We start from the raw sequence: 27,605 nt of genomic DNA on the forward strand, positions 1-27,605 counted from the left end.
TTGCATTGAAGAAGAAAGATCTAGCTTACTGAAATAAGTTCACTGGATGAAAACGAACAAAAATTGACAAGAACCACGAAAAGTTCGTGTATTTTTAGATAAAATCTTATGCTATTAAAGAAAAAACTTCTAGCTCGCTGAAACATATTCATTTGCTGAAAATCAACAAAACCACGAAAAGTTCTTGTATTTGAAGATAAAATCTTTTTGCATTAAAGAAGAAAGAGCTAGCTGACTGAAATAAGTTCATGAGATGAAAACCAACAAAAATTGACCAGAAGCACGACAAGTTCTTGCATTTTAAGATAAAATCTGAAGCTGTTAAAGAAAAAACTCCGAGCTCGCTGAAATATGTTCATGTGCTGAAAACCAACAAAACCACGAAACGTTCTTGTATTTGAAGATAAAATCTTTTTGCTTTGAAGAAGAAAGATCCAGCTGACTGAAATAACTTCATTGGATGAAAACCAACAAAAATTGACCAGAACCACGACAAGTTCTTGCATTTTAAGAAAAATCTTAAGCTATTAAAGAAAAAACTTCCAGCTCGCTGAAATATATTCATTTGCTGAAAATCAACAAAACCACAAAAAGTTCTTGTATTTTCAGATAAAATCTTTTTGCATTAAAGAAGAAAGAGCTCGCTGACTGAAATAAGTTCATGAGATGAATACCAACAAAAATTGACAAGAGCCACGAAAAGTTCTTGTATTTTAAGATAAAATCTTAAGCTATTAAGGAAAAAACTTCTCGCTCGCTGTAACATGTTCATTTGCTGAAAACCAACAAAACCACGAAAAGTTCTTGTATTTGAAGATAAAATCTTTTTGCTTTGAAGAAGAAAGATCGAGCTGATTGAAATAATTTCATTAGATGAAAACCAACAAAAATTGACAAGAACCACGAAAAGTTCTTGTATTTTAAGATTAAATCTGACCCTATTAAAGAAAAAACTTCTCGCTCGCTGAAATATGTTCATTTGCTTAAAATCAGCAAAACCACGAAAAGTTCTTGTATTTGAAGATAAAATCTTTTTGCATTAACGAAGAAAGAGCGATCTGACTGAAATAAGTTCATTGGATGAAAACCAACAAAAATTGACAAGAACCACGAAAAGTTTTTGTGTTTTAAGATAAAATCTTACGATATTTAATAAAAAACTTCTCGCTCGCTGATATATGTTCATTTGCTGAAAACCAACAAAACCACGAAAAGTTCTTGTATTTGAAGATAAAATCCTTTTGCATTGAAGAAGAAAGATCTAGCTGACTGAAATAAGTTCACTGGATGAAAACGAACAAAAATTGACAAGAACCACGAAAAGTTCGTGTATTTTTAGATAAAATCTTAAGCTATTGAGGAAAAAACTTCTCGCTCGCTGATATATGTTCATTTGCTGAAAACCAACAAACACACGAAAAGTTCTTGTATTTGAAGATAAAATCTTTTACATTATAGAAGAAAGAGCTACTTAATTGAAATAAGTTCATTCGATGACAACCAACAAAAATTGACAAGAACCACGAAAAGTTCTTTTATTTTAAGATAAAATCTTACGCTATTAATGAAAAAACTTCTTGCTCGCTGAAATATGTTCATTTGCTGAAAATCAACAAAACCACGAAAAGTTATTTTATTTGAAGATAAAATCTTTTTGCTTTGAAGAAGAAAGATCGAGCTGACTGAAATAAGTTCATTAGATGAAAACCAACAGAAATTGACAAGAACCACGAAAAGTTCTTGTATTTTGAGATAAAATCTTACGCTATTAAAGAAAAAACTTCTTGCTCGCTGAAATATGTTCATTTGCTGAAAATCAACAAAACCACGAAAAGTTATTTTATTTGAAGATAAAATCTTTTTGCTTTGAAGAAGAAAGATCGAGCTGACTGAAATAAGTTCATTAGATGAAAACCAACAGAAATTGACAAGAACCACGAAAAGTTCTTGTATTTTGAGATAAAATCTTACGCTATTAAAGAAAAAACTTCTTGCTCGCTGAAATATGTTCATTTGCTGAAAACGATGAAAACCACGAAAAGTTCTTGTATTTGAAAATAAAATCTTTTTGCATTCAAGAAGAAAGATCCAGCTGACTGAAATAAGTTCATTTGATGAAAACCAACAAAAATTGACAAGAACCACGAAAAGTTCTTGTATTTTAAGCTAAAATCTTACGCTATTAAAGAAAAAACTTCTTGCTCGCTGAAATATGTTCATTTGCTGAAAATCAACAAAACCACGAAAAGTTCTTCTATGTGAAGATAAAATCTTTTTGCATTCAAGAAGAACGATCCAGCTGACTGAAATCAGTTCATTAGATGAAAACCAACAAAAATTGACAAGAACCACGAAAAGTTCTGGTATTTTAAGATAAAATCTTACGCTATTTAAGAAGAAACTTCTCGCTCGCTGATATATGTTCATTTGCTGAAAACCAACAAAACCACGAAAAGTTCTTGTATTTGAAGATAAAATCCTTTTGCATTGAAGAAGAAAGATCTAGCTTACTGAAATAAGTTCACTGGATGAAAACGAACAAAAATTGACAAGAACCACGAAAAGTTCGTGTATTTTTAGATAAAATCTTATGCTATTAAAGAAAAAACTTCTAGCTCGCTGAAACATATTCATTTGCTGAAAATCAACAAAACCACGAAAAGTTCTTGTATTTGAAGATAAAATCTTTTTGCATTAAAGAAGAAAGAGCTAGCTGACTGAAATAAGTTCATGAGATGAAAACCAACAAAAATTGACCAGAAGCACGACAAGTTCTTGCATTTTAAGATAAAATCTGAAGCTGTTAAAGAAAAAACTCCGAGCTCGCTGAAATATGTTCATGTGCTGAAAACCAACAAAACCACGAAACGTTCTTGTATTTGAAGATAAAATCTTTTTGCTTTGAAGAAGAAAGATCCAGCTGACTGAAATAACTTCATTGGATGAAAACCAACAAAAATTGACCAGAACCACGACAAGTTCTTGCATTTTAAGAAAAATCTTAAGCTATTAAAGAAAAAACTTCCAGCTCGCTGAAATATATTCATTTGCTGAAAATCAACAAAACCACAAAAAGTTCTTGTATTTTCAGATAAAATCTTTTTGCATTAAAGAAGAAAGAGCTCGCTGACTGAAATAAGTTCATGAGATGAATACCAACAAAAATTGACAAGAGCCACGAAAAGTTCTTGTATTTTAAGATAAAATCTTAAGCTATTAAGGAAAAAACTTCTCGCTCGCTGTAACATGTTCATTTGCTGAAAACCAACAAAACCACGAAAAGTTCTTGTATTTGAAGATAAAATCTTTTTGCTTTGAAGAAGAAAGATCGAGCTGATTGAAATAATTTCATTAGATGAAAACCAACAAAAATTGACAAGAACCACGAAAAGTTCTTGTATTTTAAGATTAAATCTGACCCTATTAAAGAAAAAACTTCTCGCTCGCTGAAATATGTTCATTTGCTTAAAATCAGCAAAACCACGAAAAGTTCTTGTATTTGAAGATAAAATCTTTTTGCATTAACGAAGAAAGAGCGATCTGACTGAAATAAGTTCATTGGATGAAAACCAACAAAAATTGACAAGAACCACGAAAAGTTTTTGTGTTTTAAGATAAAATCTTACGATATTTAATAAAAAACTTCTCGCTCGCTGATATATGTTCATTTGCTGAAAACCAACAAAACCACGAAAAGTTCTTGTATTTGAAGATAAAATCCTTTTGCATTGAAGAAGAAAGATCTAGCTGACTGAAATAAGTTCACTGGATGAAAACGAACAAAAATTGACAAGAACCACGAAAAGTTCGTGTATTTTTAGATAAAATCTTAAGCTATTGAGGAAAAAACTTCTCGCTCGCTGATATATGTTCATTTGCTGAAAACCAACAAACACACGAAAAGTTCTTGTATTTGAAGATAAAATCTTTTACATTATAGAAGAAAGAGCTACTTAATTGAAATAAGTTCATTCGATGACAACCAACAAAAATTGACAAGAACCACGAAAAGTTCTTTTATTTTAAGATAAAATCTTACGCTATTAATGAAAAAACTTCTTGCTCGCTGAAATATGTTCATTTGCTGAAAATCAACAAAACCACGAAAAGTTATTTTATTTGAAGATAAAATCTTTTTGCTTTGAAGAAGAAAGATCGAGCTGACTGAAATAAGTTCATTAGATGAAAACCAACAGAAATTGACAAGAACCACGAAAAGTTCTTGTATTTTGAGATAAAATCTTACGCTATTAAAGAAAAAACTTCTTGCTCGCTGAAATATGTTCATTTGCTGAAAATCAACAAAACCACGAAAAGTTATTTTATTTGAAGATAAAATCTTTTTGCTTTGAAGAAGAAAGATCGAGCTGACTGAAATAAGTTCATTAGATGAAAACCAACAGAAATTGACAAGAACCACGAAAAGTTCTTGTATTTTGAGATAAAATCTTACGCTATTAAAGAAAAAACTTCTTGCTCGCTGAAATATGTTCATTTGCTGAAAACGATGAAAACCACGAAAAGTTCTTGTATTTGAAGATAAAATCTTTTTGCATTCAAGAAGAAAGATCCAGCTGACTGAAATAAGTTCATTTGATGAAAACCAACAAAAATTGACAAGAACCACGAAAAGTTCTTGTATTTTAAGCTAAAATCTTACGCTATTAAAGAAAAAACTTCTTGCTCGCTGAAATATGTTCATTTGCTGAAAATCAACAAAACCACGAAAAGTTCTTCTATGTGAAGATAAAATCTTTTTGCATTCAAGAAGAACGATCCAGCTGACTGAAATCAGTTCATTAGATGAAAACCAACAAAAATTGACAAGAACCACGAAAAGTTCTTGTATTTTAAGCTAAAATCTTACGCTATTAAAGAAAAAACTTCTTGTTCGCTGAAATATGTTCATTTGCTGAAAATCAACAAAACCACGAAAAGTTCTTGTATTTGAAAATAAAATCTTTTTGCATTAAAGAAGAAAGATCTAGCTGACTGAAATAAGTTCATTAGATGAAAACAAATAAAAATTGATAAGAACTATGAAAAGTTCTTGCATTTTAAGATAAAATCTTACGCTACGAAAGAAAAAACTTCTTGTTCGCTGAAATACGTTCATTTGCTGAAAACCAACAAAACGACGAAAAGTTCTTGTATTTGAAGATAAAATCTTTTAGCTTTAAAGAAGAAAGATCGAGGTGACTGAAATCAGTTCATTAGATGAAAACCAACAAAAATTGACAAGAACCACGAAAAGTTCTTGTATTTTAAGATAAAATCTTCCGCGATTCATGAAAAAACTTCTTGCTCGCTGAAATGTGTTCATTTGCTGAAAATCAACAAAACCACGAAAAGTTCTTGTATTTGAAGATAAAATCTTTTTGCTTTGAAGAAGAAAGATCTCGCTGACTGAAATAAGTTCATTTGATGAAAACCAACAAAAATTGATAACAACTACGAAAAGTTCTTGTATTTTAAGATAAAATCTCACGCTCCTTAAGAAAAAACTTCTTGCTCGCTGAAATACGTTCATTTGCTGAAAACCAACAAAACTACGAAAAGTTCTTGTATTTGAAGATAAAATCTTTTTGATTTGAAGAAGAAAGATCCAGCTGACTGAAATAAGTTCATTGGATGAAAACCAACAAAAATTGACAAGAATCACGAAAAGTTCTTGTATTTTAAGATAAAATCTGACGCTATTAAAGAAAAAACTTCTTGCTCGCTGAAATATGTTCATTTGCTGAAAATCAACAAAACCACGAAAAGTTCTTGCATTTGAAAATAAAATCTTATTGCATTAAAGAAGAAAGATCGTGCTGACTGAAATAAGTTCATTAGATGAAAACAAATAAAAATTGATAAGAACTGTGAAAAGTTCTTGCATTTTAAGATAAAATCTTACGCTACTAAAGAAAAAAATTCTTGTTCGCTGAAATACGTTCATTTGCTGAAAACCAACAAAACGACGAAAAGTTCTTGTATTTGAAGATAAAATCTTTTAGCTTTGAAGAAGAAAGATCGAGGTGACTGAAATCAGTTCATCAGATGAAAACCAACAAAAATTGACAAGAACCACGAAAAGTTCTTGTATTTTAAGATAAAATCTTACGCGATTCATGAAAAAACTTCTTGCTCGCTGAAATGTGTTCATTTGCTGAAAATCAACAAAACCACGAAAAGTTCTTGTATTTGAAAATGAAATCTTTTTGCATTAAAGAAGAAAGATCTAGCTGACTGAAATAAGTTCATTAGATGAAAACCAACAAAAATTGATAACAACTACGAAAAGTTCTTTTATTTTAAGATAAAATCTCACGCTCCTTAAGAAAAAACTTCTTGCTCGCTGAAATACGTTCATTTGCTGAAAACCAACAAAAATACGAAAAGTTCTTGTATTTGAAGATAAAATCTTTTTGCTTTGAAGAAGAAAGATCCAGCTGACTGAAATATGTTCATTTGCTGAAAATCAACAAAACCACGAAAAGTTCTTGCATTTGAAAATAAAATCTTTTTGCATTAAAGAAGAAAGATCGAGCTGACTGAAATAAGTTCATTGGATGAAAACCAACAAAAATTGACAAGAACCACGAAATGTTCTTGTATTTTAATATTAAATCTGACGTTATTAAAAAAAAAACTTCCAGCACACTGAAATATGTTCATTTGCTGAAAACCAACAAAACCACGAAAAGTTCTTGTATTTTAAGATAAAATCTTTTTGCATTAAAGAAGAAAGAGCTAGCTGACTGAAATAAGTTCATGAGATGAAAACCAACAAAAATTGACAAGAACCACGAAAAGTTCTTGTATTTTAAGATAAAATCTTACGCTATTTAAGAAAAAACTTCTCGCTCGCTGATATATGTTCATTTGCTGAAAATCAACAAAACCACGAAAAGTTCTTGTATTTGAAGATAAAATCCTTTTGCATTGAAGAAGAAAGATCGAGCTTACTGAAATAAGTTCACTGGATGAAAACGAACAAAAATTGACAAGAACCACGAAAAGTTCGTGTATTTTTAGATAAAATCTTATGCTATTAAAGAAAAAACTTCGAGCTCGCTGAAACATGTTCATTTGCTGAAAACCAACAAAACCACGAAAAGCTCTTGTGTTTGAAGATAAAATCTTTTTCCTTTAACGAAGAAAGATCGAGCTGACTGAAATAAGTTCATGAGATGAAAACCAACAAAAATTGACAAGAACCACGACAAGTTCATGCATTTTAAGATAAAATCTGAAGCTGTTAAAGAAAAAACTCCGAGCTCGCTGAAATATGTTCATGTGCTGAAACCAACAAATCCACGAAACATTCTTGTATTTGAAGATAAAATCTTTTTTCTTTAAAGAAGAAAGATCTAGCTGACTGAAATATGTTCATTAGATGAAAACCAACAAAAATTGACAAGAACCACGAAAAGTTCTTGTATTTTCAGATAAAATCTTACGTTATTAAAGAAAAAACTTCTCGCTCGCTGAAATATATTCATTTGCTGAAAATCAACAAAACAACGAAAAGTTCTTGTATTTTAAGATAAAATCTTTTTGCATTAAAGAAGAAAGAGGTAGCTGACTGAAATAAGTTCATGAGATGAAAACCAACAAAAATTGACAAGAACCACGAAAAGTTCTTGTATTTTAAGATAAAATCTTAAGCTATTGAGGAAAAAACTTCTCGCTCGCTGAAATATTTTCATTTGCTGAAAATCAACAAAACCACGAAAAGTTCATGCATTTTAAGATAAAATCTGAAGCTGTTAAAGAAAAAACTCCGAGCTCGCTGAAATATGTTCATGTGCTGAAACCAACAAATCCACGAAACATTCTTGTATTTGAAGATCAAATCTTTTTGCATTAAAGATCTAGCTGACTGAAATAAGTTCATCAGATGAAAACCAACAGAAATTGAACAGAACCACGAAACGTTCTTGTATTTTTTGATAAAATCTTACGCAATTAAAGAAAAAACTTCCAGCTCGCTGAAATATGTTCATTTGCTGAAAACCAACAAACACACGAAAAGTTCTTGCATTTGAAAATAAAATCTTTTTGCATTAAACAAGAAAGATCTAGCTGACTGAAATAAGTTCATTGGATGAAAACCAACAAAAATTGACAAGAACCACGAAATGTTCTTGTATTTTAATATTAAATCTGACGTTATTAAAAAAAAAACTTCCAGCACACTGAAATATGTTCATTTGCTGAAAACCAACAAAACCACGAAAAGTTCTTGTATTTTAAGATAAAATCTTTTTGCATTAAAGAAGAAAGAGCTAGCTGACTGAAATAAGTTCATGAGATGAAAACCAACAAAAATTGACAAGAACCACGAAAAGTTCTTGTATTTTAAGATAAAATCTTACGCTATTTAAGAAAAAACTTCTCGCTCGCTGATATATGTTCATTTGCTGAAAATCAACAAAACCACGAAAAGTTCTTGTATTTGAAGATAAAATCCTTTTGCATTGAAGAAGAAAGATCGAGCTTACTGAAATAAGTTCACTGGATGAAAACGAACAAAAATTGACAAGAACCACGAAAAGTTCGTGTATTTTTAGATAAAATCTTATGCTATTAAAGAAAAAACTTCGAGCTCGCTGAAACATGTTCATTTGCTGAAAACCAACAAAACCACGAAAAGCTCTTGTGTTTGAAGATAAAATCTTTTTCCTTTAACGAAGAAAGATCGAGCTGACTGAAATAAGTTCATGAGATGAAAACCAACAAAAATTGACCAGAAGCACGACAAGTTCTTGCATTTTAAGATAAAATCTGAAGCTGTTAAAGAAAAAACTCCGAGCTCGCTGAAATATGTTCATGTGCTGAAAACCAACAAAACCACGAAACGTTCTTGTATTTGAAGATAAAATCTTTTTGCTTTGAAGAAGAAAGATCCAGCTGACTGAAATAACTTCATTGGATGAAAACCAACAAAAATTGACCAGAACCACGACAAGTTCTTGCATTTTAAGAAAAATCTTAAGCTATTAAAGAAAAAACTTCCAGCTCGCTGAAATATATTCATTTGCTGAAAATCAACAAAACCACAAAAAGTTCTTGTATTTTCAGATAAAATCTTTTTGCATTAAAGAAGAAAGAGCTCGCTGACTGAAATAAGTTCATGAGATGAATACCAACAAAAATTGACAAGAGCCACGAAAAGTTCTTGTATTTTAAGATAAAATCTTAAGCTATTAAGGAAAAAACTTCTCGCTCGCTGTAACATGTTCATTTGCTGAAAACCAACAAAACCACGAAAAGTTCTTGTATTTGAAGATAAAATCTTTTTGCTTTGAAGAAGAAAGATCGAGCTGATTGAAATAATTTCATTAGATGAAAACCAACAAAAATTGACAAGAACCACGAAAAGTTCTTGTATTTTAAGATTAAATCTGACCCTATTAAAGAAAAAACTTCTCGCTCGCTGAAATATGTTCATTTGCTTAAAATCAGCAAAACCACGAAAAGTTCTTGTATTTGAAGATAAAATCTTTTTGCATTAACGAAGAAAGAGCGATCTGACTGAAATAAGTTCATTGGATGAAAACCAACAAAAATTGACAAGAACCACGAAAAGTTTTTGTGTTTTAAGATAAAATCTTACGATATTTAATAAAAAACTTCTCGCTCGCTGATATATGTTCATTTGCTGAAAACCAACAAAACCACGAAAAGTTCTTGTATTTGAAGATAAAATCCTTTTGCATTGAAGAAGAAAGATCTAGCTGACTGAAATAAGTTCACTGGATGAAAACGAACAAAAATTGACAAGAACCACGAAAAGTTCGTGTATTTTTAGATAAAATCTTAAGCTATTGAGGAAAAAACTTCTCGCTCGCTGATATATGTTCATTTGCTGAAAACCAACAAACACACGAAAAGTTCTTGTATTTGAAGATAAAATCTTTTACATTATAGAAGAAAGAGCTACTTAATTGAAATAAGTTCATTCGATGACAACCAACAAAAATTGACAAGAACCACGAAAAGTTCTTTTATTTTAAGATAAAATCTTACGCTATTAATGAAAAAACTTCTTGCTCGCTGAAATATGTTCATTTGCTGAAAATCAACAAAACCACGAAAAGTTATTTTATTTGAAGATAAAATCTTTTTGCTTTGAAGAAGAAAGATCGAGCTGACTGAAATAAGTTCATTAGATGAAAACCAACAGAAATTGACAAGAACCACGAAAAGTTCTTGTATTTTGAGATAAAATCTTACGCTATTAAAGAAAAAACTTCTTGCTCGCTGAAATATGTTCATTTGCTGAAAATCAACAAAACCACGAAAAGTTATTTTATTTGAAGATAAAATCTTTTTGCTTTGAAGAAGAAAGATCGAGCTGACTGAAATAAGTTCATTAGATGAAAACCAACAGAAATTGACAAGAACCACGAAAAGTTCTTGTATTTTGAGATAAAATCTTACGCTATTAAAGAAAAAACTTCTTGCTCGCTGAAATATGTTCATTTGCTGAAAACGATGAAAACCACGAAAAGTTCTTGTATTTGAAGATAAAATCTTTTTGCATTCAAGAAGAAAGATCCAGCTGACTGAAATAAGTTCATTTGATGAAAACCAACAAAAATTGACAAGAACCACGAAAAGTTCTTGTATTTTAAGCTAAAATCTTACGCTATTAAAGAAAAAACTTCTTGCTCGCTGAAATATGTTCATTTGCTGAAAATCAACAAAACCACGAAAAGTTCTTCTATGTGAAGATAAAATCTTTTTGCATTCAAGAAGAACGATCCAGCTGACTGAAATCAGTTCATTAGATGAAAACCAACAAAAATTGACAAGAACCACGAAAAGTTCTTGTATTTTAAGCTAAAATCTTACGCTATTAAAGAAAAAACTTCTTGTTCGCTGAAATATGTTCATTTGCTGAAAATCAACAAAACCACGAAAAGTTCTTGTATTTGAAAATAAAATCTTTTTGCATTAAAGAAGAAAGATCTAGCTGACTGAAATAAGTTCATTAGATGAAAACAAATAAAAATTGATAAGAACTATGAAAAGTTCTTGCATTTTAAGATAAAATCTTACGCTACGAAAGAAAAAACTTCTTGTTCGCTGAAATACGTTCATTTGCTGAAAACCAACAAAACGACGAAAAGTTCTTGTATTTGAAGATAAAATCTTTTAGCTTTAAAGAAGAAAGATCGAGGTGACTGAAATCAGTTCATTAGATGAAAACCAACAAAAATTGACAAGAACCACGAAAAGTTCTTGTATTTTAAGATAAAATCTTCCGCGATTCATGAAAAAACTTCTTGCTCGCTGAAATGTGTTCATTTGCTGAAAATCAACAAAACCACGAAAAGTTCTTGTATTTGAAGATAAAATCTTTTTGCTTTGAAGAAGAAAGATCTCGCTGACTGAAATAAGTTCATTTGATGAAAACCAACAAAAATTGATAACAACTACGAAAAGTTCTTGTATTTTAAGATAAAATCTCACGCTCCTTAAGAAAAAACTTCTTGCTCGCTGAAATACGTTCATTTGCTGAAAACCAACAAAACTACGAAAAGTTCTTGTATTTGAAGATAAAATCTTTTTGATTTGAAGAAGAAAGATCCAGCTGACTGAAATAAGTTCATTGGATGAAAACCAACAAAAATTGACAAGAATCACGAAAAGTTCTTGTATTTTAAGATAAAATCTGACGCTATTAAAGAAAAAACTTCTTGCTCGCTGAAATATGTTCATTTGCTGAAAATCAACAAAACCACGAAAAGTTCTTGCATTTGAAAATAAAATCTTATTGCATTAAAGAAGAAAGATCGTGCTGACTGAAATAAGTTCATTAGATGAAAACAAATAAAAATTGATAAGAACTGTGAAAAGTTCTTGCATTTTAAGATAAAATCTTACGCTACTAAAGAAAAAAATTCTTGTTCGCTGAAATACGTTCATTTGCTGAAAACCAACAAAACGACGAAAAGTTCTTGTATTTGAAGATAAAATCTTTTAGCTTTGAAGAAGAAAGATCGAGGTGACTGAAATCAGTTCATCAGATGAAAACCAACAAAAATTGACAAGAACCACGAAAAGTTCTTGTATTTTAAGATAAAATCTTACGCGATTCATGAAAAAACTTCTTGCTCGCTGAAATGTGTTCATTTGCTGAAAATCAACAAAACCACGAAAAGTTCTTGTATTTGAAAATGAAATCTTTTTGCATTAAAGAAGAAAGATCTAGCTGACTGAAATAAGTTCATTAGATGAAAACCAACAAAAATTGATAACAACTACGAAAAGTTCTTTTATTTTAAGATAAAATCTCACGCTCCTTAAGAAAAAACTTCTTGCTCGCTGAAATACGTTCATTTGCTGAAAACCAACAAAAATACGAAAAGTTCTTGTATTTGAAGATAAAATCTTTTTGCTTTGAAGAAGAAAGATCCAGCTGACTGAAATATGTTCATTTGCTGAAAATCAACAAAACCACGAAAAGTTCTTGCATTTGAAAATAAAATCTTTTTGCATTAAAGAAGAAAGATCGAGCTGACTGAAATAAGTTCATTGGATGAAAACCAACAAAAATTGACAAGAACCACGAAATGTTCTTGTATTTTAATATTAAATCTGACGTTATTAAAAAAAAAACTTCCAGCACACTGAAATATGTTCATTTGCTGAAAACCAACAAAACCACGAAAAGTTCTTGTATTTTAAGATAAAATCTTTTTGCATTAAAGAAGAAAGAGCTAGCTGACTGAAATAAGTTCATGAGATGAAAACCAACAAAAATTGACAAGAACCACGAAAAGTTCTTGTATTTTAAGATAAAATCTTACGCTATTTAAGAAAAAACTTCTCGCTCGCTGATATATGTTCATTTGCTGAAAATCAACAAAACCACGAAAAGTTCTTGTATTTGAAGATAAAATCCTTTTGCATTGAAGAAGAAAGATCGAGCTTACTGAAATAAGTTCACTGGATGAAAACGAACAAAAATTGACAAGAACCACGAAAAGTTCGTGTATTTTTAGATAAAATCTTATGCTATTAAAGAAAAAACTTCGAGCTCGCTGAAACATGTTCATTTGCTGAAAACCAACAAAACCACGAAAAGCTCTTGTGTTTGAAGATAAAATCTTTTTCCTTTAACGAAGAAAGATCGAGCTGACTGAAATAAGTTCATGAGATGAAAACCAACAAAAATTGACAAGAACCACGACAAGTTCATGCATTTTAAGATAAAATCTGAAGCTGTTAAAGAAAAAACTCCGAGCTCGCTGAAATATGTTCATGTGCTGAAACCAACAAATCCACGAAACATTCTTGTATTTGAAGATAAAATCTTTTTTCTTTAAAGAAGAAAGATCTAGCTGACTGAAATATGTTCATTAGATGAAAACCAACAAAAATTGACAAGAACCACGAAAAGTTCTTGTATTTTCAGATAAAATCTTACGTTATTAAAGAAAAAACTTCTCGCTCGCTGAAATATATTCATTTGCTGAAAATCAACAAAACAACGAAAAGTTCTTGTATTTTAAGATAAAATCTTTTTGCATTAAAGAAGAAAGAGGTAGCTGACTGAAATAAGTTCATGAGATGAAAACCAACAAAAATTGACAAGAACCACGAAAAGTTCTTGTATTTTAAGATAAAATCTTAAGCTATTGAGGAAAAAACTTCTCGCTCGCTGAAATATTTTCATTTGCTGAAAATCAACAAAACCACGAAAAGTTCATGCATTTTAAGATAAAATCTGAAGCTGTTAAAGAAAAAACTCCGAGCTCGCTGAAATATGTTCATGTGCTGAAACCAACAAATCCACGAAACATTCTTGTATTTGAAGATCAAATCTTTTTGCATTAAAGATCTAGCTGACTGAAATAAGTTCATCAGATGAAAACCAACAGAAATTGAACAGAACCACGAAACGTTCTTGTATTTTTTGATAAAATCTTACGCAATTAAAGAAAAAACTTCCAGCTCGCTGAAATATGTTCATTTGCTGAAAACCAACAAACACACGAAAAGTTCTTGCATTTGAAAATAAAATCTTTTTGCATTAAACAAGAAAGATCTAGCTGACTGAAATAAGTTCATTGGATGAAAACCAACAAAAATTGACAAGAACCACGAAATGTTCTTGTATTTTAATATTAAATCTGACGTTATTAAAAAAAAAACTTCCAGCACACTGAAATATGTTCATTTGCTGAAAACCAACAAAACCACGAAAAGTTCTTGTATTTTAAGATAAAATCTTTTTGCATTAAAGAAGAAAGAGCTAGCTGACTGAAATAAGTTCATGAGATGAAAACCAACAAAAATTGACAAGAACCACGAAAAGTTCTTGTATTTTAAGATAAAATCTTACGCTATTTAAGAAAAAACTTCTCGCTCGCTGATATATGTTCATTTGCTGAAAATCAACAAAACCACGAAAAGTTCTTGTATTTGAAGATAAAATCCTTTTGCATTGAAGAAGAAAGATCGAGCTTACTGAAATAAGTTCACTGGATGAAAACGAACAAAAATTGACAAGAACCACGAAAAGTTCGTGTATTTTTAGATAAAATCTTATGCTATTAAAGAAAAAACTTCGAGCTCGCTGAAACATGTTCATTTGCTGAAAACCAACAAAACCACGAAAAGCTCTTGTGTTTGAAGATAAAATCTTTTTCCTTTAACGAAGAAAGATCGAGCTGACTGAAATAAGTTCATGAGATGAAAACCAACAAAAATTGACAAGAACCACGACAAGTTCATGCATTTTAAGATAAAATCTGAAGCTGTTAAAGAAAAAACTCCGAGCTCGCTGAAATATGTTCATGTGCTGAAACCAACAAATCCACGAAACATTCTTGTATTTGAAGATAAAATCTTTTTTCTTTAAAGAAGAAAGATCTAGCTGACTGAAATATGTTCATTAGATGAAAACCAACAAAAATTGACAAGAACCACGAAAAGTTCTTGTATTTTCAGATAAAATCTTACGTTATTAAAGAAAAAACTTCTCGCTCGCTGAAATATATTCATTTGCTGAAAATCAACAAAACAACGAAAAGTTCTTGTATTTTAAGATAAAATCTTTTTGCATTAAAGAAGAAAGAGGTTGCTGACTGAAATAAGTTCATGAGATGAAAACCAACAAAAATTGACAAGAACCACGAAAAGTTCTTGTATTTTAAGATAAAATCTTAAGCTATTGAGGAAAAAACTTCTCGCTCGCTGAAATATTTTCATTTGCTGAAAATCAACAAAACCACGAAAAGTTCATGCATTTTAAGATAAAATCTGAAGCTGTTAAAGAAAAAACTCCGAGCTCGCTGAAATATGTTCATGTGCTGAAACCAACAAATCCACGAAACATTCTTGTATTTGAAGATCAAATCTTTTTGCATTAAAGATCTAGCTGACTGAAATAAGTTCATCAGATGAAAACCAACAGAAATTGAACAGAACCACGAAACGTTCTTGTATTTTTTGATAAAATCTTACGCAATTAAAGAAAAAACTTCCAGCTCGCTGAAATATGTTCATTTGCTGAAAACCAACAAACACACGAAAAGTTCTTGTATTTGAAGATAAAATCTTTTTTCTTGAAAGAAGAAAGATCTAGCTGACTGAAATATGTTCATTAGATGAAAACCAACAAAAATTGACAAGAACCACGAAAAGTTCTTGTATTTTCAGATAAAATCTTACGTTATTAAAGAAAAAACTTCTCGCTCGCTGAAATATATTCATTTGCTGAAAATCAACAAAACAACGAAAAGTTCTTGTATTTTAAGATAAAATCTTTTTGCATTAAAGAAGAAAGAGCTAGCTGACTGAAATAAGTTCATGAGATGAAAACCAACAAAAATTGACAAGAACCACGAAAAGTTCTTGTATTTTAAGATAAAATCTTAAGCTATTGAGGAAAAAACTTCTCGCTCGCTGAAATATTTTCATTTGCTGAAAATCAACAAAACCACGACAAGTTCATGCATTTTAAGATAAAATCTGAAGCTGTTAAAGAAAAAACTCCGAGCTCGCTGAAATATGTTCATGTGCTGAAACCAACAAATCCACGAAACATTCTTGTATTTGAAGATCAAATCTTTTTGCATTAAAGAAGAAAGATCTAGCTGACTGAAATAAGTTCATCAGATGAAAACCAACAGAAATTGACCAGAACCACGAAACGTTCTTGTATTTTTTGATAAAATCTTACGCAATTAAAGAAAAAACTTCCAGCTCGCTGAAATATGTTCATTTGCTGAAAACCAACAAACACACGAAAAGTTCTTGTATTTGAAGATAAAATCTTTTACATTATAGAAGAAAGAGCGACTAAACTGAAATAAGTTCATTCGATGACAACCAACAAAAATTGACAAGAACCACGAAAGTTCTTGTATTTTAAGATAAAATCTTACGTATTTGAAGAAAAAACTTCGAGCTCGCTGAAATATGTTCATTTGCTGAAAACCAACAAAACTACGAAAAGTTCTTGTATTTGAAGATAAAATCTTTTTGCATTGAAGAAGAAAGATCCAGCTGACTGAAATAAGTTCATTGGATGAAAACCAACAAAAATTGACAAGAACCACGAAATGTTCTTGTATTTTAAGATTAAATCTGACGCTATTAAAGAAAAAACTTCCAGCACACTGAAATATGTTCATTTGCTGAAAACCAACAAAACCACGAAAATTGCTTGTATTTGAAGATAAAATCTTTTTGCATGAAAGAAGAAAGAGCCAGCTGACTGAAAGAAGTTCATGAGATGAAAACCAACAAAAATTGACCAGAACCACGAAAAAGTTCTTGTATTTGAAGATAAAATCTTTTTGCATTGAAGAAGAAAGATCCAGCTGACTGAAATAAGTTCATTCGATGAAAACCAACAAAAATTGACAAGAACCACGAAAAGTTCTTGTATTTTTAGATCAAATCTTACGTTATTAAAGAAAAAACTTCCAGCTCGCTGAAATTTGTTCATTTGCTGAAAATCAACAAAACCACGAAAAGTTCTTGTATTTGAAGATAAAATCTTGTTGCATTGAAGAAGAAAGAGCTTGCTGACTGAAATAAGTTCAACAGATGAAAACCAACAAAAATTGACAAGAACCACGAAAAGTTCTTGTATTTTAAGATAAAATCTTACGCTATTAAAGAAAAAACTTCTAGCTCGCTGAAATATGTTCATTTGCTGAAAACCAACGAAACCACGAAAAGTTCTTGTATTTGAAGATAAAATCTTTTTGCATTAAAGAAGAAAGAGCTACTTAACTGAAATAAGTTCATTCGACGACAACCAACAAAAATTGACAAGAACCACAAAAGTTGTTGTATTTTTAGATAAAATCCGACGCGATTAAAGAAAAGACTTCGACCTCGCTGTAATATGTTCATTTGCTGAAAACCAACAAAACCACGAAAAGTTCTTGTATTTGAAGATAAAATCTTTTTGCTTTGAAGAAGAAAGAGCAAGCTGACTGAAATAAGTTCATGAGATGAAAACCAACAAAAATTGACAAGAACCACGAAAAGTTCTTGTATTTTAAGATAAAATCTTACGCTATTTAAGAAAAAACTTCTCGATCGCTGATATATGTTCATTTGCTGAAAATCAACAAAACCACGAAAATTTCTTGTATGTGAAGATAAAATCTTTTTGCATTCAAGAAGAATGATCCAGCTGACTGAAATAAGTTCATTTGCTGAAAACCAATAAAAATTGATAAGAACTACGAAAAGTTCTTGTATTTTAAGATAAAATCTTACGCTACTGAAGAAAAAACTTCTAGCTCGCTGAAATACGTTCATTTGCTGAAAACCAACAAAACTACGAAAAGTTCTTGTATTTGAAGATAAAATCTTTTTGCTTTGAAGAAGAAAGATTGAGGTGACTGAAATCAGTTCATTAGATGAAAACCAACAGAAATTGACAAGAACCACGAAAAGTTCTTGTATTTTAAGCTAAAATCTTACGCTATTAAAGAAAAAACTTCTTGCTCGCTGAAATATGTTCATTTGCTGAAAATCAACAAAACCACGAAAAGTTCTTGCATTTGAAAATAAAATCTTTTTGCATTAAAGAAGAAAGATCTAGCTGACTGAAATAAGTTCATTAGATGAAAACCAACAAAACTACGAAAAGTTCTTGTATTTGAAGATAAAATATTTTTGCTTTGAAGAAGACTGAAATAAGTTCATTAGATGAAAACCAACAAAAATTGACAAGAACAACGAAAAGTTCTTGTATTTTAAGATAAAATCTTACGCTATTAAAGAAAAAACTTCTAGCTCGCTGAAATACGTTCATTTGCTGAAAACCAACAAAACGACGAAAAGTTCTTGTGCTTGAAGATAAAATCTTTTTGCTTTGAAGAAGAAAGATCGAGGTGACTGAAATAAGTTCATTAGATGAAAACCAACAGAAATTGACAAGAACCACGAAACGTTCTTGTATTTTAAGATAAAATCTTACGCTATTAAAGAAAAAACTTCTTGCTCGCTGAAATATGTTCATTTGCTGAAAATCAACAAAACCACGAAAAGTTCTTGTATGTGAAGATAAAATCTTTTTGCATTCAAGAAGAACGATCCAGCTGACTGAAATAAGTTCATTGGATGAAAACCAACAAAAATTGACCAGAAGCACGACAAGTTCTTGTATTTTAAGATAAAATCTTACGCTATTTCAGAAAAAACTTCTCGCTCGCTGATATATGTTCATTTGCTGAAAACCAACAAAACCACGAAAAGTTCTTGTATTTGAAGATAAAATCCTTTTGCATTGAAGAAGAAAGATCTAGCTTACTGAAATAAGTTCACTGGATGAAAACGAACAAAAATTGACAAGAACCACGAAAAGTTCGTGTATTTTTAGATAAAATCTTATGCTATTAAAGAAAAAACTTCGAGCTCGCTGAAACATGTTCATTTGCTGAAAACCAACAAAACCACGAAAAGCTCTTGTGTTTGAAGATAAAATCTTTTTCCTTTAACGAAGAAAGATCGAGCTGACTGAAATAAGTTCATGAGATGAAAACCAACAAAAATTGACCAGAAGCACGACAAGCTCTTGCATTTTAAGATAAAATCTGAAGCTGTTAAAGAAAAAACTCCGAGCTCGCTGAAATATGTTCATGTGCTGAAAACCAACAAATCCACGAAACGTTCTTGTATTTGAAGATAAAATCTTTTTTCTTTAAAGAAGAAAGATCTAGCTGACTGAAATATGTTCATTAGATGAAAACCAACAAAAATTGACAAGAACCACGAAATGTTCTTGTTTTTTAAGATTAAATCTGACGCTATTAAAGAAAAAACTTCCAGCACACTGAAATATGTTCATTTGCTGAAAACCAACAAAACCACGAAAAGTTCTTGTATTTGAAAATAAAATCTTTTTGCATTAAAGAAAGATCTAGCTGACTGAAATAACTTCAGCAGATGAAAACCAACAAAAATTGACAAGAACCACAAAAAGTTCTTGTATTTTCAGATAAAATCTTACGTTATTAAAGAAAAAACTTCTCGCTCGCTGAAATATATTCATTTGCTGAAAATCAACAAAACAACGAAAAGTTCTTGTATTTGAAGATAAAATCTTTTTCCATTCACGAAGAAAGAGCGAGCTGACTGAAATAAGTTCACTGGATGAAAACGAACAAAAATTGACAAGAACCACGAAAAGTTCGTGTATTTTTAGATAAAATCTTATGCTATTAAAGAAAAAACTTCCAGCTCGCTGAAATATGTTCATTTGCTGAAAACCAACAAAACCACGAAAAGTTCTTGTATTTGAAGATAAAATCTTTTTGCATTTAAGAAGAAAGAGCTAGCTGACTGAAATAAGTTAATGAGATGAAAACCAACAAAAATTGACCAGAAGCACGACAAGTTCTTGCATTTTAAGATTAAATCTGACGTTATTAAAGAAAAAACTTCCAGCACACTGAAATATGTTCATTTGCTGAAAACCAACAAAACCACGAAAAGTTCTTGTGTTTGAAAATAAAATCTTTTTGCATGAAAGAAAGATCTCGCTGACTGAAATAAGTTCATTGGATGAAAACCAACAAAAATTGACAAGAACCACGAAAAGTTCTTGTATTTTCAGAAAAATCTTACGTTATTAAAGAAAAAACTTCTAGCTCGCTGAAACATATTCATTTGCTGAAAATCAACAAAACCACGAAAAGTTCTTGTATTTTAAGATAAAATCTTTTTGCATTAAAGAAGAAAGAGCTAGCTGACTGAAATAAGTTCATGAGATGAAAACCAACAAAAATTGACAAGAACCACGAAAAGTTCTTGTATTTTAAGATAAAATCTTACGCTATTTAAGATAAAAACTTCTCGCTCGCTGATATATGTTCATTTGCTGAAAACCAACAAAACCGCGAAAAGTTCTTGTATTTGAAGATAAAATCCTTTTGCATTGAAGAAGAAAGTTCTAGCTTACTGAAATAAGTTCACTGGATGAAAACGAACAAAAATTGACAAGAACCACGAAAAGTTCGTGTATTTTTAGATAAAATCTTATGCTATTAAAGAAAAAACTTCGAGCTCGCTGAAACATGTTCATTTGCTGAAAACCAACAAAACCACGAAAAGCTCTTGTGTTTGAAGATAAAATCTTTTTGCATTAAAGAAGAAAGATCTAGCTGACTGAAATAAGTTCATCAGATGAAAACCAACAGAAATTGACAAGAACCACGAAAGTTCTTGTATTTTAAGATAAAATCTTACGTATTTGAAGAAAAAACTTCGAGATCGCTGAAATATGTTCATTTGCTGAAAACCAACAAAACTACGAAAAGTTCTTGTATTTGAAGATAAAATCTTTTTGCATTGAAGAAGAAAGATCCAGCTGACTGAAATAAGTTCATTGGATGAAAACCAACAAAAATTGACAAGAACCACGAAAGTTCTTGTATTTTAAGATAAAATCTTACGTATTTGAAGAAAAAACTTCGAGATCGCTGAAATATGTTCATTTGCTGAAAACCAACAAAACTACGAAAAGTTCTTGTATTTGAAGATAAAATCTTTTTGCATTGAAGAAGAAAGATCCAGCTGACTGAAATAAGTTCATTGGATGAAAACCAACAAAAATTGACAAGAACCACGAAAAGTTCTTGTATTTTTAGATCAAATCTTACGTTATTAAAGAAAAACCTTCCAGCTCGCTGAAATTTGTTCATTTGCTGAAAATCAACAAAACCACGAAAAGTTCTTGTATTTGAAGATAAAATCTTGTTGCATTGAAGAAGAAAGAGCTTGCTGACTGAAATAAGTTCAACAGATGAAAACCAACAAAAATTGACAAGAACCACGAAAAGTTCTTGTATTTTAAGATAAAATCTTACGCTATTAAAGAAAAAACTTCTCGCTCGCTGAAATATGTTCATTTGCTGAAAACCAACGAAACCACGAAAAGTTCTTGTATTTGAAGATAAAATCTTTTTGCATTAAAGAAGAAAGAGCTACTTAACTGAAATAAGTTCATTCGACGACAACCAACAAAAATTGACAAGAACCACAAAAGTTCTTGTATTTTTAGATAAAATCCGATGCGATTAAAGAAAAGACTTCGACCTCGCTGTAATATGTTCATTTGCTGAAAACCAACAAAACCACGAAAAGTTCTTGTATTTGAAGATAAAATCTTTTTGCATTAAAGAAAGATCTGGCTGACTGAAAGAAGTTCATCAGATGAAAACCAACAAAAATTGACCAGAACCACGAAAAGTTCTTGTATTTGAAGATAAAATCTTTTTGCATTAAAGAAAGATCCAGCTGACTGAAATAAGTTCATTCGATGAAAACCAACAAAAATTGACAAGAACCACGAAAAGTTCTTGTATTTTAAGATAAAATCTGACGCGATTAAAGAAAAAACTTCCTGCTCGCTGAAATATGTTCATTTGCTGAAAACCAACAAAACCACGAAAAGTTCTTGCCTTTGAAGATAAAACCTTTTTGCATTGAAGAAGAAAGATCTAGCTGACTGAAATAAGTTCATGAGATGAAAACCAACAAAAATTGATCAGAAGCACGACAAGTTCTTGTATTTTAAGATAAAATCTTAAGCTATTAAAGAAATAAATTCTAGCTTGCTGAAATATGTTCATTTGCTGAAAACCAACAAAACCACGAAAAGTTCTTGTATTTGACGATAAAATCTTTTTGCATTGACGAAGAAAGATCCAGCTGACTGAAATAAGTTCATGAGATGAAAACCAACAAAAATTGACAGGAACCACGAAAAGTTCTTGTATTTTAAGGTAAAATCGTACGCTATTATGGAAAAAGCTTCTCGCTCGCTGAAATATGTTCATTTGCTGAAAACCAACAAAACCACGAAAAGTTCTTGTATTTGAAGATAAAATATTTTTGCATTGAAGAAGAAAGATCGACCTGACTGAAATCAGTTCATTGGATGAAAACCAACAAAAATTGACAAGAATCACGAAAAGTTCTTGTATTTTAAGATAAAATCTTACGCTATTAAAGAAAAAACTTCTTGCTCGCTGAAATATGTTCATTTGCTGAAAATCAACAAAACCACGAAAAGTTCTTGTATTTGAAGATAAAATCTTTTTGCTTTGAAGAAGAAAGATCGAGCTGACTGAAATAAGTTCATTGGATGAAAACCAACAAAAATTGACAAGAACCACGAAAAGTTCTTGTATTTTAAGATAAAATCTTACGCTATTAAAGAAAAAACTTCTTGCTCGCTGAAATATGTTCATTTGCTGAAAACCAAGAAAACCACGAAAAGCTCTTGTATTTGAAGATAAAATCTTTTTGCACTCAAGAAGAAAGATCCAGCTGACTGAAATAAGTTCATTTGATGAAAACCAACAAAAATTGACAATAACCACGAAAAGTTCTTGTATTTTAAGCTAAAATCTTACGCTATTAAAGAAAAACTTCTTGCTCGCTGAAATATGTTCATTTGCTGAAAATCAACAAAACCACGAAAAGTTATTGTATTTGAAAATAAAATCTTTTTGCATTAAAGAAGAAAGATCTAACTGACTGAAATAAGTTCATTCGATGAAAACCAACAAAAATTGACAAGAACCACGAAAAGTTCTTGTATTTTAAGATAAAATCTTACGCGACTAAAGAAAAAACTTCTTGCTCGCTGAAATACGTTCATTTGCTGAAAACCAACAAAACTACGAAAAGTTCTTGTATTTGAAGATAAAATCTTTTTGCTTTGAAGAAGAAAGTTCCAGCTGACTGAAATAAGTTCATTGGATGAAAACCAACAAAAATTGACAAGAATCACGAAAAGTTCTTGTATTTTTAGATAAAATCTTACGCTATTAAAGAAAAAACTTCTTGCTCGCTGAAATATGTTCATTTGCTGAAAACCAACAAAACCACGAAAAGTTCTTCTATTTGAAGATAAAATCTTTTTGCATTCAAGAAGAACGATCCAGCTGACTGAAATAAGTTCATCAGATGAAAACCAACAAAAATTGACAAGAACCACGAAAATCTTTTTGCTTTTGAGAAGAAAGATCCAGCTGACTGAAATAAGTTCATGAGATGAAAACCAATAAAAATTGATAAGAACGACGAAAATTTCTTGTATTTTAAGAAAAAATCTTACGCTACTAAAGAAAAAACTTCTAGCTCGCCGAAATACGTTCATTTGCTGAAAACCAACAAAACTCCGAAAAGTTATTCTATTTGAAGATAAAATCTTTTTGCTTTGAAGAAGAAAGATCGAGGTGACTGAAATCAGTTCATTAGATGAAAACCAACAAAAATTTACAAGAACCACGAAAAGTTCTTGTATTTTAAGATAAAATCTTACGCTATTATAGAAAAAACTTCTTGCTCGCTGAAATATGTTCATTTGCTGAAAATCAACAAAACCACGAAAAGTTCTTGAATTTGAAGATAAAATCTTTTTGCTTTGAAGAAGAAAGATCGAGCTGACTGAAATAAGTTCATTGGATGAAAACCAACAGAAATTGACAAGAACCACGAAAAGTTCTTGTATTTTAAGATAAAATCTTACGCTATTAAAGAAAAAACTTCTTGCTCGCTGAAATATGTTCATTTGCTGAAAACCATGAAAACCACGAAAAGCTCTTGTATTTGAAGATAAAAATTTTTTGCATTCAAGAAGAAAGATCCAGCTCTTAAGTTCATTTGATGAAAACAAACAAAAATTGACAAGAACCACGAAAAGTTCTTGTATTTTAAGCTAAAATCTTACGCTATTAAAGAAAAAACTTCTTGCTCGCTGAAATATGTTCATTTGCTGAAAATCAACAAAACCACGAAAAGTTCTTGTATGTGAAGATAAAATCTTTTTGCATTCAAGAAGAACGATCCAGCTGACTGAAATAAGTTCATTAGCTGAAAACCAATAAAAATTGATAAGAACCACGAAAAGTTCTTGTATTTTAAGATTAAATCTGACCCTATTAAAGAAAAAACTTCTTGCTCGCTGAAATATGTTCATTTGCTGAAAATCAACAAAACCACGAAAAGTTCTTGTATTTGACGATAAAATCTTTTTGCATTCAAGAAGAACGATCCAGCTGACTGAAATAAGTTAATTAGATGTAAACCAACAAAAATTGACAAGAACCACGAAAAGTTCTTGTATTTTAAGCTAAAATCTTACGCTGTTGAAGAAAAAACTTTTTAGTCGCTGAAATATGTTCATTTGCTGAAAATCAACAAAACCACGAAAAGTTATTGTATTTGAAAATAAAATCTTTTTGCATTAAAGAAAAAAGATCCAGCTGACTGAAATAAGTTAATTGGATGAAAACCAACAAAAATTGACAAGAATCACGAAAAGTTCTTGTATTTTAAGATAAAATCTTACGCTATTAAAGAAAAAACTTCTTGCTCGCTGAAATATGTTCAATTGCTGAAAACCAAGAAAACCACGAAAAGCTCTTGTATTTGAAGACAAAATCTTTTTGCATTCAAGAAGAAAGATCCAGCTGACTGAAATAAGTTCATTTGATGAAAACCAACAAAAATTGACAAGAACCACGAAAAGTTCTTGTATTTTTAGCTAAAATCTTACGCAAATGAAGAAAAAACTTCTTGCTCGCTGAAATATGTTCATTTGCTGAAAATCAACAAAACCACGAAAAGTTCTTGTATTTGAAGATAAAATCTTTTTGCATGAAAGAAGAAAGATCTAGCTGACTGAAATAAGTTCATTCGATGAAAACCAACAAAAATTGACAAGAACGACGAAAAGTTCTTGTATTTTAAGATAAAATCTTACGCTACTAAAGAAAAAACTTCTTGCTCGCTGAAATACGTTCATTTGCTGAAAACCAACAAAACTACGAAAAGTTCTTGTATTTGAAGATAAAATCTTTTTGCTTTGAAGAAGAAAGATAGAGCTGACTGAAATAAGTTCATTGGATGAAAACCAACAAAAATTGACAAGAACCACGAAAAGTTCTTGTATTTTAAGCTAAAATCTTGCGCTATTAAAGAAAAAACTTCTTGCTCGCTGAAATATGTTCATTTGCTGAAAATCAACAAAACCACGAAAAGTTCTTGTATTTGAAGATAAAATCTTTTTGCTTTGAAGAAGAAAGATCGAGCTGACTGAAATAAGTTCATTGGATGAAAACCAACAACATTGACAAGAACCACGAAAAGTTCTTGTATTTTAAGACAAAATCTTACGCTATTAAAGAAAAAACTTCTTGCTCGCTGAAATATGTTCAATTGCTGAAAACCAAGAAAACCACGTAAAGCTCTTGTATTTGAAGACAAAATCTTTTTGCATTCAAGAAGAAAGATCCAGCTGACTGAAATAAGTTCATTTGATGAAAACCAACAAAAATTGACAAGAACCACGAAAAGTTCTTGTATTTTAAGAAAAAATCTTACGCTATTGAAGAAAAAACGTCTTGCTCGCTGAAATATGTTCATTTGCTGAAAATCAAGAAAACCACGAAATGTTCTTGTATTTGAAGATAAAATCTTTTTGCTTTGAAGAAGAAAGATCGAGCTGACTGAAATAAGTTCATTGGATGAAAACCAACAAAAATTGACAAGAACCACGAAAAGTTCTTGTATTTTAAGATAAAACCTTACGCAATTAAAGAAAAAACTTCTTGCTCGCTGAAATATGTTGATTTGCTGAAAACCAAGAAAACCACGAAAAGCTCTTGTATTTGAAGATAAAATCTTTTTGCACTCAAGAAGAAAGATCCAGCTCACTGAAATAAGTTAATTTGATGAAAACCAACAAAAATTGACAAGAACCACGAAAATTTCTTGTATTTTAAGCTAAAATCTTACGCTATTAAAGAAAAAACTTCTTGCTCGCTGAAATATGTTCATTTGCTGAAAATCAACAAAACCACGAAAAGTTCTTGCATGTGAAGATAAAATCTTTTTGCATTCAAGAAGAACGATCCAGCTGACTGAAATCAGTCCATGAGATGAAAACCAACAAAAATTGACAAGAACCACGAAATGTTCTTGTATTTTAAGCTAAAATCTTACGCTATTAAAGAAAAAACGTCTTGCTCGCTGAAATATGTTCATTTGCTGAAAATCAACAAAACCACGAAAAGTTCTTCTATTTGACGATAAAATCTTTTTGCGTTGAAGAAGAAAGATCTAGCTGACTGAAATAAGTTCATTCGATGAAAACCAACAAAAATTGACAAGAACCACGAAAAGTTCTTGTATTTTAAGATAAAATCTTACGCTATTGAAGAAAAAACTTCGACCTCGCTGAAATATGTTCATTTGCTGAAAACCAAGAAAACCACGAAAAGTTCCTGTATTTGAAGATAAAATCTTTTTGCATGAAAGAAGAAAGAACGAGCTGACTGAAATAAGTTCATTGGATGAAAACCAACAAAAATTGACAAGAACCACGAAAAGTTCTTGTATTTTAAGATAAAATCTTACGCTCTTAAAGAAAAAACTTCTTGCTCGCTGAAATATGTTCATTTGCTGAAAATGAACAAAACCACGAAAAGTTCTTGTATGTGAAGATAAAATATTTTTGCATTCAAGAAGTACGATCCAGCTGACTGAAATAAGTTCATAAGATGAAAACCAACAAAAATTGACAAGAACCACGAAAAGTTCTTGTATTTTAAGATAAAATCTTACGCTATTAAAGAAAAAACTTCTTGCTCGCTGAAATATGTTCATTTGCTGAAAACCAAGAAAACCACGAAAAGCTCTTGTATTTGAAGACAAAATCTTTTTGCATTCAAGAAGAACGATCCAGCTGACTGAAATAAGTTCATTGGATGAAAACCAACAAAAATTGACAAGAACCACGAAAAGTTCTTGTATTTTAAGATAAAATCTTACGCAATTAAAGAAAAAACTTCTTGCTCGCTGAAATATGTTGATTTGCTGAAAACCAAGAAAACCACGAAAAGCTCTTGTATTTGAAGATAAAATCTTTTTGCACTCAAGAAGAAAGATCCAGCTCACTGAAATAAGTTCATTTGATGAAAACCAACAAAAATTGACAAGAACCACGAAAAGTTCTTGTATTTTAAGATAAAATCTTACGCTATTGAAGAAAAAACTTCGACCTCGCTGAAATATATTCATTTGCTGAAAACCAAGAAAACCACGAAATGTTCCTGGAT

The sequence above is a fragment of the Heptranchias perlo genome, chromosome 1 (genome assembly GCF_035084215.1).
Source record: "Heptranchias perlo isolate sHepPer1 chromosome 1, sHepPer1.hap1, whole genome shotgun sequence".
NCBI classification, from domain to species: Eukaryota; Metazoa; Chordata; class Chondrichthyes; order Hexanchiformes; family Hexanchidae; genus Heptranchias; species Heptranchias perlo.